The sequence below is a fragment of the Sinocyclocheilus anshuiensis genome, unplaced genomic scaffold, assembly GCF_001515605.1.
Source record: "Sinocyclocheilus anshuiensis isolate Anshui unplaced genomic scaffold, SAMN03320099.WGS_v1.1 scaffold799, whole genome shotgun sequence".
Lineage (NCBI taxonomy): Eukaryota > Metazoa > Chordata > Actinopteri > Cypriniformes > Cyprinidae > Sinocyclocheilus > Sinocyclocheilus anshuiensis.
The window spans coordinates 23989-33888 of NW_015548231.1; the positions used below are offsets into that span (position 1 = coordinate 23989).

A 9900-nucleotide genomic window follows, 5' to 3' on the forward strand; every position below is an offset into this window, starting at 1 on the left:
AGAGAGTTGAAGCCAAGGCTCTTCTGTGAAATAAATATGAAAGGCAGCAGATAATGATATTGACGACAGACACACAAAGTGTGTTTTAAATCCGTTTACTGTCATATATTTGGACGCTTTATAGGCTATTAGTTACTTAATTTATGCTGAGTGCTACAAATGAACTACGTGCACACATCTAATTCTTTCATACTGCTGCTTATAACTAAAGGTATTATTATTGTAAAATAATAATTGAAAGATTAACGTTTAATATTTGCATAGTGGAGAATGGAAACCAGAATTGTGCAGTCACTTCCAAGAAATGGCACTTCCACAGATATTCATAATTTTATCATTTTCTATTCGTCTTTAAACATAACTTCAGGACACTTTTTGAATTTTGAAATACAGGTTTCAAATACCCGGCCGGTGACGTTAATTGACTTGAACCACATGGGACACTACAGATGGTAAATCGCGAAGTCACAATGGTCACAATCAATGCGCACTTGCAACTGGCAAAAAGACGCTCCTATACTGAAGAGCGCCGGGTCCTAAAGCCCGTGGGGTCTGTGCTTCTTTCAGGCTCAGCCACTGCACTGCACGCACTATTTGCCAAGTTTGTAATGTGAAGGGAACGATAATGTAAACATAGCCTAAACATGTCAGTTGAATTAAGTTACTTTGTCATACAAAATAATTTTAGATTAAATAGGACGTTCCCAGACGCATCACACATGGTTTTATTTTACTGAAATGAATACCTTATTGTTTTTTCGTTATAGTGTTTTATGTAGTCAAGTTGTTTAGTTAATGCATTATAGAAATGTTTTAGTGTGTATTTTACGTGTATTACCCTAATGGTATTTTGCTCTTATGTCTCTTTGTTTATTAGACATGGTTTAAAGAAAGAGTCATTTTTTATGCACTTTTTCTATTTTATGTAGTTTTTATGTCTGTTTCTTTTAAGAAGCAAAGCCGATTTAGTGACTGAAATCAGTTAGACCTATATTATCATTATTGCTTTTATTACTTTTTAACAGCTATGTACATGCAACTTGCCTTGTGAATTTATATAATACAAATTTATTTACTTTTGTGTGTAGAAACTGTCTAAGCTCTTTAGGGTTAGGAAATTTCCTCTTTATATTGTTAACCAAAACTGTCATCTTGCATTTGCATCCTGAAGCTTATCACCAGTTTTAAGATTGTCTTTTGACAAACAGAGCTATACAATTGCCGAACAGAAGTCACAACTCTGTTTCACACCTCAGATCGAGCTGTTTTGATTTTGATATTGTTTTAACCCAATCACTTCTCTGTTCTCACCTTTGTTGTTTCTTTCTGTTTCCTAGACTAATGAGAGACCCTGAGCGACCTTTCGGACCGCTGTCTCCCAGACTGAACCACAGGACCACAGCAGAGGAAGCCTAAAGCATTGTCTCAAGAAGATCTGTCTTTGATGGGTCAGAGGGTTCATTAGGAAGCCTTAAAGAAGGTTTAGTGACCACATGGTCAACGGTAGTGTCCATTGATAATGGATTAGCAACGATGTTGGTTCTGCTGAGACAAATATGGTTGTGTAAGAAGGAAGCATCTGAAAAATGTTAGCAACAGGTTTTGCGCCCAAAAAGAAAAAAGTATGTTTGTCTTAAATGGAACACACACACACACACAAACAAAAACAAGCTTTACAACCTAATTCATAATATCAGTACAACTTAATCTGTATGGCAACATTACTGACTAGCAAAAATGCAATAGCCCTACATAGAAAACATTTGTAACTCTCAAATCAATTGACTGAGGCCCCTTGTGTTAGTGGTCACCTCCTATTCTTCTGTTTCTTTTCTGACCTTTAAAGTTCCAGTTTAAACACCACGCCTTGGGGGTCACCAATCAGGTCACCTCTTGACACTAGTCTTGACCTTTGGTCATATCAGCAGGTCATGAAAGCTTTCTTCTCTCTGCTATTCATTCAACACCTCTAAAAACGACTTGTCGTCCCACTTGGCTTATGTCAAAATGGTTGTCTTTTGGTTGATTTGTTTGAAGATGCCTTGGGTAACCTGTGTGAAAAAGTAGTTTAGGAACACTACCAATGGCACGAGGAGAGTATCTTTAAATTGCAAAGCCACTACAAATTTTCATAGATAAGTCTGGAAGCTTTAATTGTATATTTATTAATGAATTACTCACAGTGCAAATGAAAATTAAACCAAGGAATGCAACCAAAGAATATGATAACTACTGTTATGTAGAATGCTAATCTTTTCTATTTATTTATTTTTATTCTTACTGCTCATCAAGAATCCCACAGTAAAAGAACCGATGAAACATAGCTAATACTAAGAAAAGAGCCCATGAAAACGAGAGAGCGAGGTGGGATTTTCGGTGGGAACGCGGCAAAGCCGGTGTTATAATACACCCTTATTCTCCGCTTGGAATCTCTAATGGGAAAATCAAGTGCTGTGACTCCTATATAATAGGATTTGCCGGGTCTCGTGCTGCATCAGGGCCCAGTGGGCAGCACAAAGCCTGTTAAGGCTGGACAAGCATTACTAGAAAGAGGGGGGAAGGAGGAGAGCAGAACGGGCCTGTGGTGTAAGGGGCGAAGTAGCCTTGACAACAGAGGTTGTGAATGGGACAACTTTTAATATGACTGTGGATAGATGGGTGTGTGTAGTCCTACCTTTACAGTGCAATGGACTTGTTGTTTGCAATAGATACAGAACTCTAAGGCCATTTGATGAGAGCAAACAATTATTTTGAACAAGTTTAAAGTAATATTCTGTGCTCAACGTAAATGTATAGTTCACCCTTCTGTGGAACACAAAAGAAGATATTTTGAAAAAAGTTGTCAAACAATTTTGGTCACCATAAATTTCCATTCTACAAAAAAATTACCGAGACAATTTTCACAATATCTTATTTGTGACCCTGGACCACAAAACCAGTCATAAGGGTCAATTTTTCAAAATTGAGATTTATACATTTACTGAATAAATAAACTTTCCATTGATGTAAGGTTTGTTAGGATAGGACAATATTTGGCTTAGATACAACTATTTGAAAATCTGGAATCTGAGGGTGCAAAAAAAAAACAACGAAATATTGAGAAAATCAGCTGTCCAAATGAAGTCCATAGCAATGCATATTACTAATCAAAAATTAAGTTTTAATATATTTACAGTAGGAAATATCTTAATGGAATATGATCTTTATTTAATATCTTTTAATATTTTTGGCATAAAAAAAAATTCGATAATTTTGACCCATACAGTGTTTTTTTGGCTATTGCTACAAATATACCCGTGCAACTTAAGACTGGTTTTGTGGTCCAGGGTCACATTTTATGTTCCACAGAAGGAAAGGAAGTCAGTCATACAGGTTTGGAATGACATGAGGGTGAGTAAATGATGATAGAATTTTCATTTTTGGGCGAACTATCCCTTTAAACTCAGTCAACAGCATTTGTGAGATAATTATTTATTACCAGAAAAGTTAATCTCCACTTGTCCCTCTTTTTCTTTAAAAAATGTGTAAATCTCGTGTACAGTGAGGCACTTACATTGTAAGTAAATGGGCTGATGCATTATTGTTAATATACTCACTGTTTCAATAGTATAGACATAAACAGCATGCATGTTAGCATGGTTTTAGTGTGAAATTCACATATAATTTCTGTGTAAAGATATATCCAATTTTACAGTTATATTGCCATGACAGCAGAATGCCATAAACCTTAAAACAATTATTTAAACCGCTTTAAAAATCAAATAATGCACAAGTTTCGACAATAATTATTGTAAGCATTTTTATAAAATTAGAAGCTTTGCAATTCTGCTTTTAAATTCTTACAAATTAGGCCCATTCACTTCCATTGTAAATGCATCACTGTAATTTCTGTCTTTATTTATTTATTCATTCCTTCATTAATTAATTCATTTGTTCGTTAAATGTGGGATAAGTTGCTAAATGATTGAGCTTATCTGTATCAAACAGTGAATATTCATTTAGTAAGGGTCAAGTTCAAAACCTTCTCATAATAGATAATAAAAGCTGACAAGAAAGTTCAAATGCACTCCAATGGAAACTGGCCTCACATGTCACCATGTTGAAATTAGCAAGAGTGACACTGAACATCACATGCTTGTCAAGCTTGACACAGTATATCTCACACACTTGAGATCCAAGGCAAGTGCTGTAGGAAACTCAATCTTTCCTGCTGGATTATTTGGGTCATTAGCAGAGCGAAAAGAGACACCAGTCAGTCGTCTCAAGCATGAGTCAGATAACAAAGACCAAGGGAAAATAAGGTTGGGCTTCGTAGTCATCACTGTCAAAGACCTCTTCCAGTCTAGTCCATCCAAGAACCACATGTAGTGATCGTTCATAGGCCCTGCTAAATTTCAGGACAAGCTGTGATTGAATGGCTAACATATGCTGGTTGAGTCCTGAGCCAGCTGGCTTCAAGAGGCCAAGAGCTCGGAGGAGTGCATGCCGTCTGCCCCGATGACATCTTTATTTAGCGTCTCATTCAAACTCACTGATTGAATGCACAGTGGTTAATTAATTAGCCATTAATCTATTTCCCTAATCAAAGATCAGAAACAGGAGCCGCTCTGTTGTCATGTTTGGTTTTACCGTAGCAGAGGTAGAGGACTGGGGGAAGGGTTGATATCGGATTGTGTTTCTTCTGTATCTTTGTGTTACACCCAGCGCAGTGGTAGACACCTAGGTAAGCACTGAGTAAGATCTCTGGTTCTCTGAATCCCATCCTGACTGGGCCATGAATCATTAAATACCCAGGTCTTGCAACCAGAACATGGGTTATTACTGCGAAGAGCACAGCAATAATAGATGGGCATCCTCTCCGCGTTTGAGCCACCTTAGTTTGAACTGCTCGCAAGCCGTGTTAGAAAAACTTTTGATGAGTTTTTGGAGAAAATTCTAAATCAAGATTGGTTGTTTTTAGATCCACAATGGAATTTTGAGGTGTTCCATGGCAGATGTTGGGATGGTAGGATTTGCTTGGCTCTAGCTGGACGGTGAAAGGACTATTTAGGACAGCGTTGGTCTGGATGTGAGCAGTTCCCATATTTTGATCGGCAGCTGACCAAAGATGCAGGTATGATCTGTTTGCATGTATCTAGAGATATTTGAATGAACATTTATATTTTACTCAACATAAGTTCTAACTGCTATTATCTTTACAATCAGCCAGCAATCTTCTGCAGCAAAGACAACAATGGCATAGAAATAATAGCAATGAAAAGGAAATATGAAAAGCAAATATCAAAAGAAAGATCAAAAGAAGCAATATTTCCAGCATTCAAAGAGACCATTAATGTGCTCTTTTGCTCTTTTCAGTTTCTGCTCTCCTGTTTGCTTTTTTTTCTGTCACAGTTGGCGATGACAGCTTCAACGTAGCACAATATCCAGTATGTCACCCAGCTGATTAATCACAAGCTGTAAACCTGTCAAAACTTCATGTTCCTTTACTCTGAGAAAGAGAGATGTAACTAGACCTCGCTGTTCACTTTAGGAGAGTGCTATTGCCCATTATGTCTAGTCTTTCCTATTCTTGGCCAGGCCTTCTGAGGAGTAGGATGTCTTTGCTGTATCTTACTCTCTCTTCCTCCATTCTCCCTTCTCTCCTTCCCTCCCTCTCTGATTTGGTGGAGGTCATCTCAACTCAGCCGCGACTGACATTTTAGATCAGGCTGAAGGAGCATCTCTTAATTAAAAGACAATAGCTTTTATACTAAAGAGGGAAACAGATGCACCTGATGTGACATAAGGGTGACCAGCCTTGTGACTTAAATGATTTGTGCCTTTATGTCTATTTTATTCTCTTTAGAAGAGAAAGACTAAATCTCCCAATTACTGAAGAAGACACTGATCTCTTGACTTTGGGGCTCAATGTTGTTTTTACATTTCTTGCAGGCTATGCAATTATTAAAATGTGGTTGACCATAATAGTTTTGTCTAAGATGTGACTGCTTACAGTGTTTACTTGGTTTAGAAATTGGTTGGCAAATATCTATGAAATCCTGAAATGATGAAAATATTTTCATATTTAATATCTGTTTCTTTATTTTTGCATGGGAACTCTTTTAACTCATTTAGCTTCCCAAGATACACCTCGTGCAGTTGACTAATCTGGAATCTAGGCAAAGAGAATCAAAAATACAAGTTATGATTACTTTAACATTTTCCATACTTTCATTTGTGGGTTTTTTTTGGAATGGGTGAGTGTGTCCAAATTTCTGACTGTATATGTGAACCATACAGGTTCCTCAGACCTATGAGAGTAACATCTTTGCCTTCAGTTTGAGTCTCTCATTGGAGAAGAGGAACAGGCTTTTCCTGTGCCGATGTCCATGCGTCTTATCACACTGAAAGTGTCACACTATGAACATTAGCATCCCCTCTCTGTCCATTGTTCCTCATGTGACATTGAGTTCAGCTTGTTCCCATGTGGGGACAGAAACTAGAGAGGGGGAGTCTCCACAATAACGCCGAGATTGAGATTGGTTCTGACATCTCAAATGGGGGATCTTCAATGATATTGTTCACCTGCCCCTTTGGCTTAAAGCAGGGTGAGAGTGGGAGGGGCATGTTTTGGGGTTGGCGGCGAGGACATGAAATAGTGGGAAGTGATGTGAGGTGGTGGGTGGTGATTCACAACTATTCACAACTATTGGCGGACAGGTGGACGAAAATCTTCCATCCAATAAACACGTCCCCCCTCCCGAACACAGCACTCTTGATTACGGTGTTCATATAACTGTGCTGTTCAGAACAAGCCTCCATTGTGTGCCCCAAGGGCATGCTAAATGAGTGTTTCAGCGAGCAACGGGACACAGACCGTTACAGCACAATTTAGTCTGTCCTGTTGTCTCAAGAAGGCCTCATTTCAGAAGCTCTCAGATCAGACAAATATAAGCAACCCCCTCCCTCTGTCCCTCCTTCATATCTCCCTCTTTCTCTCTCCCTCTTCTGCTCCTTTGCCCTCTCCCCCTCTACATCCAACCAGCCCAAATAGGCCAAATCTCATCTATTGTCCTGGGACTGCCCAGTGTGAAATTCGGTGTGACATTAAATGTTTTCTAATGAATAAATTGTGAAAGGATATGCAGAGAGAATATGTGTAATGGAATGTAGACTGCATTTTAAAAGCTTCTTCATTGTCCATCGTCTTTGGAATTTACAGGACAAAAACGGCCTCTTTCAGAGCTAATGAGGTTTATGGGGGTGAAAGGGGGGCGGAGGAGATTTTGGGGGCTTCTAGTCGTTAGATTAGACTTCGTTTTTTTTTTCCTTTTCTGTTTTTTCTTCTAATTCGCTATATGAAAGTCAAATATCCTGTGTTCTAAAAAAAAAATGTGAAGAGGACAAATTACAGCAAATTCTGAAGAAAAGTAAGGACTACTGGCAATCCTAAAAATATCTAGCATGTAAAAATACACAATTTTAAAGATTTGAGCAATGCATGCCTTCAAAATTTCTTTCACATATTGAGAAATAGACTTCTCTTTTTAGTACACAATGACAGACACTGAACTAAGGAAGTAACTAGAACAAATTCTGATCATTTGGGTTGAGGATTGTGGTTTTAGACAATAGTTCAATTGCAAAATTTTTGGCTAAACCTCTTCCTGAGTTGCTTAAAAGCCTAAAAAACATCATTAAATAATAAATTGACCTTTATTCACACTGCTAGATATTGCCATTGATTAAACCCACTTTACTATTGATGTTGGCTTTGATTAAACCTATATCTCAGGAAATATTTCAGTGGAGTGAAAACAAGCACTCTTGGCTTTCGAAAGTATCTCCCAGAGCCAAGTTGGAAGATATGGCCACCCGTATTTAAGGTGTACTGAATGTTATCTAATATGGTAGGTGGAATAAATCCAATCACAACATGCTATTTAAACAGGTTTCTTAGCGAAAGCAAAGCTGTCAGTCATAGGGACAGGAACGTGGTCTACTCATTGCAGATGATATCTCATTGCAGATGATATCTCATTACAAAAGCTTCTACAATCGAGAGCAGCATTATAAAGTTCTTAGTTGAACATCAGCAGGGGATTATGCGGTTGGATGATTGTGACCCAATCAGAGACCTTAGACCCCGATTTTCAGTCTCACTCTCAACAAATCTATTAATGAACGAAATCTATTAATGAAAAGGTGAAGAGTCACTAAACAGCTCAGTTTTACTGCTGATTTTTTATTGCTGAAGAAATGCAGCATCCATGAAGTCTTTGAAAATATTCTTTGGAAATGAGTCACTGATTATTTGACAGAAATTGATATTCAGACCTGTTTTGCTGCTTTAAAAGCTAAGCTTCTGGAATTTATGCCTGCAGAATGACATAATCCTATAGACTTGGTCAGTGTAAACAAATTGCACTGGGTCATGGTCAGTGTTGTGCTTGTCTGATTGGCAGAAAGGAAAGGGTAAACTGGGTCAGTTGGACTTGGAGGGAGCCCTGATTGCCAGAGACAGAGTTGGCATCCAGGACTTTGTGCTTCTTGATGCCCACAACAGTGAGACAGCCTTCCTGGACAATCTGAAGAAGCGTTTCACAGAGGATTTGATTTATGTGAGTCAGACATCAAAAACAAAGGTTACTTTGCTTTTTACATTGTGATTAAGTTCATGTCATCTCAACATCTCTATACTCTCAGACTTACATAGGTACTCTGCTGATATCTGTAAACCCATACAAAGAATTGGACATCTACACCAAGAAACAAATGGACCTCTACATGGGAGTGAACTTCTTTGAGCTACCCCCTCATATGTAAGTTTTTAACTTACCTTCATTGCCAAACCAGTAACTTGGACATTTGTAAATAAAATTGAAACACATTTTTTGTCCTTCTCAGATATGCATTAGCAGATAATGTCTACCACACCATGCTATCAGAAGCCAACAACCACTTTATTTTGATATCTGGGGAGAGTGGAGCAGGTAAAACTGAGGCCTCCAAGAAGATCTTGCAGTACTATGCGGTCAGCTGCCCTAGTTCCACCTTACTGGACACTGTGAGAGACCGCATGCTGATGTCCAACCCTGTACTTGAGGTCAGTCCAACAATAATATTCTCAGAATGTGTCTGACCATTCACTATGTATGCTTTACATTCATTACATGTGCTTTTAGGCCTTTGGAAATGCAAAAACGATGAAAAATGATAACTCCAGCCGTTTTGGGAAGTATATGGACATCCAGTTTGATTGTCAGGTATCGACAAATACCTTACTACTTTCATCCCATTAAATAATATTGCATGTTAAAAAAGATTCACGCTTGTTTTAATGCGTAGGGAGATGCTGTTGGTGGCCATATCCTCAGCTATTTGCTGGAAAAGTCTAGAGTGGTTCACCAAAACCATGGTGAGAGAAACTTTCACATTTTCTACCAGCTGGTGGAGGGAGGAGAGGAAGACCTACTGAGGCACCTGGGCTTGGAGAAAGACACTAAACATTATAGTTATTTAGTGCAGGTATGATTTCTAATTTTAAATCTGATGTGCAAAAAAAGAGCTGTCATGATGTCAGATTTTTCACTACACGATTGTCATGACCACAAAAATCACGATAATGATATATTGTGATATATATACAGTGTATATATATATATATGAATTCTGCCTTCTGCTAGTTAGAAATAAGCCTAAAAGCATTACAGTTTAGGAAAGAAATTGTTTTGACCAGCAGAGGGCCATAGAGAGCCATTAATTTTACTGGATGTGGCCAACTGCTTCTATCACAACTTTTGTGAGATTTTTGGCTGATTTTATTTTGCCAAATTATATAAAAATGCTCTCTGTGGCAGTCATACCTGCGTGTGTTTGTTTGTTTGTGTGTGTGTGTGTGTGTGTGTGCGCATGTCTTTG

General features: G+C 38.1%; 1 pseudogene; it reads left to right on the forward strand.

The window, feature by feature from the left end:
* Positions 1 to 8364: 8364 nt before the first annotated feature.
* LOC107654594 (unconventional myosin-Ih-like) overlaps positions 8365 to 9900 on the forward strand; it is a 12954-nt pseudogene continuing 11418 nt past the window's right edge.